At 41.8% G+C, this 7,776-nt stretch overlaps 1 pseudogene; it reads left to right on the top strand.

The window, feature by feature from the left end:
• Window positions 1-218: 218 nt before the first annotated feature.
• Window positions 219-7,393, top strand: LOC102845212 (annotated as a pseudogene).
• Window positions 7,394-7,776: the final 383 nt, after the last annotated feature.

The following is a 7,776-nucleotide window of genomic DNA, read 5'->3' as shown; positions in this document are numbered from 1 at the left end:
GTTCCTGACAGTTATCAATTCAGTGGCAATGGACTTATATATGTGCGTGTGCATTTACCCACTCTTCTTCACCTTTCTGTTGCATAAAAAAATTTAAACTCACAACAGAATGTCATCTTATTTTTAATATTTAAAAAAGATTAAAAATAGAAAATGATGGGGAGCAAGATAAAAAAGATCAGGAGCATAATTTGCTATGGACCTTGGAAAAAGGCGTCATGTTGTTACAAGTAGAAGATCCGTGCAAGAGAGGAAGACGCTCAGAGGGATGGATTAACAGTGAACGTAACAGTGAGCTTGAGTATGGTGGAGACTGTGAGGATGGCACAGTATGATAGGACAGGGTTTTTAACTGTTGTTCATAGAATCACAATGAGTTATAGCTAACTTGAAGCAATTAACAACGACTATCATTCTACAACTACAGTAGGAAAACTTTGGAACAAAATGCAAGGAAGAGTGTGTAACTAGGTTCTCTTAGTGACTAGGTCCTCTGAGGTGATTTCCTAGGGGACTTCAAACAGAGACATCTTGATGGTGCTGCGATAGAGTAAAACCTATCAGGATCCCAAGAATACCATGCCCTCCAATTTTCTAACCATGCTTTCTGCTTCCTTGTGATTTTAAACCAAACAATGGGGGACCCACTCTGCCTAAAGATTAAGGAAAAAAAGCTCACACTCTGAAAAAACAGAACAGCGCTGCTTATAGATGAATCCATGTTCAACTAGTTCCCCATAAAATGCTTTTCAGAACCACCAGCTTGAGCCTGCCTCCTAAGTACAGGCAACTTAGGAGTGACTTTCAATAAGGGAAAGACTGTAATTTCCTCAGCAAGTCTCAGACCAACCCCATAGGAAGCTACATATATGCAACTTCTCAGAAAAGTCATGCCAACCAATTGCAGAAGTTTTCACAGTAGGCTTTATTTAAATATTATTTGTCCATATTCAATATCTTTAGAAAATCCACCTTTTACCACATTCATACCTAAAATAGGTCAGAAAATCCTTTTTTAGAGATCGCTGGTGGAATAGTCTGTAAGATCGTGCTGCTAACCCAAAAGACCACCAACTGTCTGGTGGTTCAAATCCAGAGATTCCCTGAGAGAAAGCTGGGCAGACTACTTCAGTGCACATTACAACCTCTGAAACCTCACTGGAGGGTCAGCTCTGAGTTGGCCCTGACTCCATGGCAATGACTGACTGGACTTGTCTCTAAGATAATAATGAATATACATGCTGCTCCTTTTCCACCTGTCACAGAAACCTTTTTTTTTAGGAAGACAGAGGCTAGTGTTGTGTGATGCTTTCTGTCTCCTCTCGAGAGCTACCTCTCCACTCTCGGGCTGCCCCTGTTTAATATAACCTGGCTCACGTGGAACCACTGAGCCTCTCCTCATCATTATTGGTCAGGAGAAGGCAAGGACCCTTCATGGGAACAATTCCCAGCCAGGCACCATCGTGCATGCAACAGAGAGCCACGCATCAACTTCCTTCGGTTTCTCTTTCTTTTCTTCCTCCTGAAATGGGCTTATTTGAAAACAAGAACCAGACTCAGAAATTTTCTTAAAATATTACTCTGACAGAGAAGAGAAACTAATTGTATAAAGATTATTCTATTTCTTCACAGTGAATCAATGGACAAGGACCTCTAATCACTTAATGTGAGCAGTTCCACCAAAGACTTTCTTCCAGCCTTCAAGGTGTTAAAAAAGTGGGTCACAGCATTCTGTTGTACTTGTGTACGTTCAGAACAGACCCATAGCTGTCCCTCCACCAGGTTTTCAGAGGCAGTTAATCAGATAGGAGGAGATTGCCCATCCTTTTCCTGCAGAGCATCTGGTGGATTCAAACCATGTCCTTCAGGATTGCAGTGCAGCTTCTTAGCAGTAGGCCACCTGAGTTCCTAGCATACTGGGGTCTCTGTAAATACAGTATTCAACTATTCAGTTCATGAGTATTGCTACTATTTCCTTTCTTTCAATGACAATAAATTGTCAGGATGAAGCTTCTCTTCTGAATTATGGGCTAGGAGATCTTTTTCGTTCTTTTAATTAGTGTGAGGTGCTCTGGGGAAGTGGTGTGTAGCATGCTGTGCTGCCAACTGAAAGGTTGGTCGTTTGACTCCACCAGCTGCTTCTCAGGAGAAAGATGTGCAATCGCCTTTCATTAAGATTTACAGCCTCAGAAACCTGCTGGAGGGTTGCTGACTCTTTACTAACTCTGAGGCCATAAGTTAGGTTTGGTTAGACCCTAGCGGTGTATAAAAAGAAAGCGACAAATGAAATGTTTGTGCTTGTTGTCTTAACTGCTTTTGCTCCTAGAGTGAATAACCTTAACAAATCATTAGCCTCAGGCCTGGAATTTTATACCACAGAGAAGGTTTCCACATGCAAATAGGGATTCCCTTACTCCTTTGGGTTTTGAAACAATTAAGTAGGCTAGTTGGAAACAATAGACGTTAGGTAACAGTGTGAAATGTAATTTATACACAATACTCAAGTTACATCATGATATTTTCTCATCCAATGTTTTACTCCCCTCTAGTGGATTTTTATGTAGCACATGGCACCCTGAATATGGTATAGAATAACTGAGTTAGGGCCGAATGATAAAAATGGATTTAAACTATATTAATGTTCTAGAGAAATTATATAGAATTGCAGAATGGAAAAAAAAATGTCCTGTTTATTAGCTCATTGCCCCCATTTTGCAGGTAAAGAAAGTGAAAGTAAGGGAAAATGACTTACCCCAGATTGCACAGTTAATTATTTTTGTAATTTAATTTTTTTTTCTTGTTGTCCTTATTTTTTTTAATATTTTTTTATTGGGAAAAACATATTGGGGGTACAAGGAGGTGAGGGTTGAGGGCAGAAGGGTGAGGATGGGCCAGGATGCAGTTGCAGAGCTGCACAGTTTGGTCGGTGGGGGGAGCAGGTGAAGGAAATGATGAGGGTCCAGTGGGGACCAGATGCTACAGAGGAATGACAAGCATTTTCCAATAGTAATTAAACCATCTGTCTTATTGATTTGGGAATTGGATGCCAACTCTCTGGCTTCTTCATGCTGAACAGGGGCGTAGATATAAAGGGGGGAAGGGAGGACGTTTTATCACCTTACTGGTGGTCTTGGGTTACAGCTGCTTGCCTTTTTGCTCCTGAGGGCTGCGATGGTTTGTCCCTAGCCAGGGGCCAAGTGCAGCCCGCCCCAGGCAGAAGGCCACGACAGCTTGCCCCAGGCAGGGGGCTGCGATGGCTCATCCCAGGCAGAGGGCCGAGGGCCGCAACGGCTCGCCCCGAGCCAGGGGCCGAGGGAGCCCACCCCAGGCAGAGGGCCGTGACGGCTGAAGTAGTCTTTTTTTAAAAAAGAAGAAGGAAAAGTGTGTGTGTGTGTGTGTGTGTGTGTGTGTGTGTGTACCGTCAAATTGGATCTGACTGGTACAGGAGACTGCCCCTCCTTCTCCAGCAGAGTATGAAGTAGAGTCTGGGGTTTTTTTCCCCCCCAGGTGCCTGTCGGGGCCTGGGTTTCAGCTGTCCACACCACAGCAGTGGGCAATGAGCTTAAAGCCCCTGATGTGTAATTTAATTTTTTAAATCCATTCATTGTTGCATACTTTCTTCCCGCCTCTTTTCTTTTCCCTCCCCCAGTAAGCGTTGCAGTGCACCTCTTGTTCCAGATTGTTATCATACATATAATGCCTAATCATATATTCCTTTCAGACAGTTCTTCCCCTCATCTATTGCAATGCAATGTTTCTCATAAATCCATTCTTTTCCTATATGCCCCCCCCAGCCTCTCGTGTCAGTCCTGTTTTATAATTTTGATAGATCTTCTCATCTCTAATGGCCATGCATGGTGAGTTATAATCTATGGTGCTTATGGAAGTAGTAAGTCCAAGAATATCCACTCAGGTGCCCATCGATGAAGAAAAGTCTTATGCCTTTCAGGAAATCAGGAATCACATTTAGTAAATATTGACCCTCTCTGAGGGGCCAGGTTGTACAAGGAAAGGTAGGAGAGGTGTTAACAGGGACATTTAAAGGCGAGGATAGCACACTTTTCAACCTGTTCTACTCTCTGCTGAGAATTAGATTTCTATGTCAGATAAATTAAGTCAGACTCTCCATTTTAATAAGATGGCCATGGAGTAGGAACTGTCTCATAGCTGACCCTCCATTGGATTTTTGAGGTGATAAATAGCATGGGAGGTGATTGCCCATTTCTCTTCTCCAGAGCCACATGTGGGTTTGAACCATTAGAGAGACTGCCTTTTGGTTAACAGTGTAATTCTTTACAAGACTATAGTGTTAACTACCTCAGGCTGCTAACTGAGAAGTTGTACGTTTGGATCCATCAGGTATTCCACAGGAGAAATATGGGCAGTCTCCTTCGGTAAAGACTTACAGCCTTGGAAAAACTATGGAGGGTTTCAATGAAAATGCGCTTTGTTTTTGGTTTCTAAGAATCACAATGGAATATTGTAAAAAAGCAGTCAATGGTTCAATGTACATGGGGTGGAAATGCATATTCTCATCAGAGATTGAACTGAAATGTTATCTATTCAGCTTTGGAAAACATTGACCAATTAAACTCTGGGTTTCCTTTCTATTTGCTTTGCTGAGTCAGGCAGTATCTGCAAAGAGAGATCCTTTGATTTGGAGACTTCCAAATATAGTTTGTTGAGTAATTTTTTTTCATTTTTATTAATTTAGTTTGTTTATTTTTCATTTCAATGAACATCTACAGAGATTTTGGAATTCCATTCATTCATTGTTGCACCCTTCTCCCCGCACCAACCCCTCCCCCCCGTGAGTAATTTTTAACTCTTCTTGGTTCTCCTAAAACACTCGCTATCGTTGTTGTTAAGTGCCGTTGAGTCGCAGGCGACTCATAGCGACCTATGAAGGAGAGTTCTGGACGCTTGGGTGCCTTTCATCCTCTCTCCAGGTTCATAGGGTTTCCGGAGGCAAGCTATTATGGAAGTGGACGCCACTCCTCCTTCCACGCTTGTTTTAATCGGGGAGCTCCACCCCGCTCTTTGTCCACATTGGGTAACCAGCCATTAATGCATTTGACACATCAGTGTCACAGTGTTCAGCCTCACAGCAACCACAAGTGACCGCAACTTGTACACCATGGCTATACGACCTAGAGGAATGTCTGAACAAAAACAATGAAAGACTGGCCTGAGGGCCGTGACATTACCCACAGAAATTCTACTTCACCACTTTGTGCTATAAATTTAACTTTTACACTTTTTATGTAAATATTTAATTTGTGATGCAATACTAATATACTTAAAAGAATACAAGAGCTTTCCTGATTATAACAATAACTCTGGTTACTAGTAAAAAATACAGGAAATTATTAAAAATAAAATTAAAGCATCTCACTATGGTGGTTCAAGAATATTGCATATCCTATGGACTGCCAAAACAACAACAACAAAAAAACCAAAACCAAAAATCTGTGTTGAAGAAAGTATAACTAAGTGTTCTTCAGAGGTCAGGATGGTGACACTTTGTCTTACATACTTTGAGTATGTTATCAGGAGGGGTAAGCCCCTGGAAAAGGACATCATGCTTGGAAAGGTGGGAGTCAGAGAAGGAAAAGGAGGTTTCCAACAAAATGAATTGACTTAATAGCTTTAACAATCAATAGGCTTGAGCACAGTAGAAATGAAGAGGATGGGGCAGGGTGTGGCAAGCTTTAGATTTGTTGTACAAGGTGTTATATGTATCAGAGTGGATTCGGAATTAGGGGACCAAAAAAAATCCCATTTACCTTAACTTGAATAAAAAGGAAAGAAATTCTGGAGGGAAAGGAGTGAAAAGAATTGAGTTTCCTATGTTTTTCTAGCTTTTAGCTTGAAGTCAGGAAACAGCCACATAAAAATCCCACCCCCCCCCCCATTGCAAAATATGAATAGCAGGGAATTTCACACAATATAATGAAAAATTATATGCACAAAACCAAGAACCAGTATCATTCTCAGTGGAGAAAGACTAAAGGTATTTCCTTTGCAACAGGGACCAGACAAGGATGCCCACTGTCACCACTTCTGTTCAGTATTACTGTATTATAAGTACTTGCTGGGTCAATATGACAAGAGAGGAAATAAGGTTTTAGCAAAGAAGTGGTAAATCTGTCACTACATGCAGATTATATAATTGTGTACACAAAACCCCCTAATAACTCAACAAAAAAAACCCTGTTAGACCTGTTGTTTTTGTTGTTATTGTGCTGTCAAGTTGGGACTGACTCATAGACCAGAACTCCTCAGTAGACCAGTTCAGTAGAGTGACAGGATACAAGATCAATACAGAAAAATCAGTAGAATTTCTCTACAACAAAGAAAATAATGGAAAAGGAAACTGGGAAAGCAAGACCATTTACAATAGCCAACCACAAGATAAAAAACTTGGGAATAAACCTAACTAGAGACACAAAAGACCTTTATAAAGAAAACGACAAAATACTACTACAAGAGTTTCTTCTCCGAGAAAACACCAAGTGGAAGATGACACTGGTGCAACAGGAAGGCCTGGAGGCCCAGAGGCCTGGGGGCTGTGGGATGGAGCCCACTGTGACTTTTTTTTGCAGTCTTTTGCAGCAGTCCTCGACGTCAGAGAGGTCGAAGTCATGGCCATGAATACAGCTGTGGAAGGGCCGGTGGAATGTGAGGAGGCAAAGCTGAGGACAAGGAGTGGCTCCCCGTCACCAAACTGGGCCATCTGGTCAAAGATATGAAGATCACATTCTTAGAGGAGATCTATCTCTTCTCATTGTCCATCAAGGAGTCAGATCATTGACTTCTTCCTGGGGGATGTCCCTCAAGGATGAGGTCTTAAAATTCATGCTTGTGCAGAAGCAGACGCACATGGGTCAGTGGACCAAGTTTAAGGCTAATTGTCGTTGGAGACTATACTAGCCAGATTGGCTTGGTCGTTATGTGCTCCAAGGAGGTAGCTACTTCCATCTATGGGGCATTATCCTGGACAAGCTCTTCATTGTCCCTGTGTGGTGTGGCTACTGGGGGAAAAATACAGGTAAGGTTCACACTATTACCTACAAGGTGACCAGGTGCTATGGCTCTATGCTTGTGCGCCTGATCCCTGCATCCCGAGGCATTGAAATTGTCTCTGTCCCTGTGCCCAAGAAGATGCTGCTGATGACTGGAATTGACGGCTACACTTCAGCCAGGCTTGGGCAACTTTGCCAAGGCCACCTTTGATGTCATCACCAAGACCTACATATACTTGATTCCAGACCTCTGGGAAAATACCATCTTCACCAAGTCTCCCTACCAGGAATTCACTGACCATCTTATAAAGATTGACACAAGAGTTTCCATGCAGAGGACACAGGCTCCAGCTGTTGCCTCCACCTAGTGGTTTTTGTATAACAAAAATATAGGGAAGTAAATAAGAAGACCAAAAAAACACTACTGTAAGAAACTATGAGACTGAACTAAATGGAAAAATATTCCCTGTCCATGGACTAAAAAGACTTACTCTTGTAAAAATGACAAGTGTACCAACATCAATTGGCATGCTCACTGCAATCTCAACACAGATATCAAACTCTTTCTTCAAAGAAATAGAAAAGGCAATTAGCAGGTTTATTTGGAAAGAAAATAGATCCCAAGTAAGCAAAGCTCTTCTGAAAATTAAAAATTAAGTGGGAGGTATAGAATTCTCTGATCTCAAAACCTACTAAACAGCCATAATAACCCAAACAGTGTAGTATTGGTACAATGACAAACACTTAGGCC

The sequence above is a fragment of the Elephantulus edwardii genome, unplaced genomic scaffold (assembly GCF_000299155.1).
Source record: "Elephantulus edwardii isolate Elephantulus edwardi_28Jun2011 unplaced genomic scaffold, EleEdw1.0 scaffold00164, whole genome shotgun sequence".
NCBI lineage: Eukaryota > Metazoa > Chordata > Mammalia > Macroscelidea > Macroscelididae > Elephantulus > Elephantulus edwardii.
This window is presented reverse-complemented; position numbering and strand designations above follow the sequence as displayed.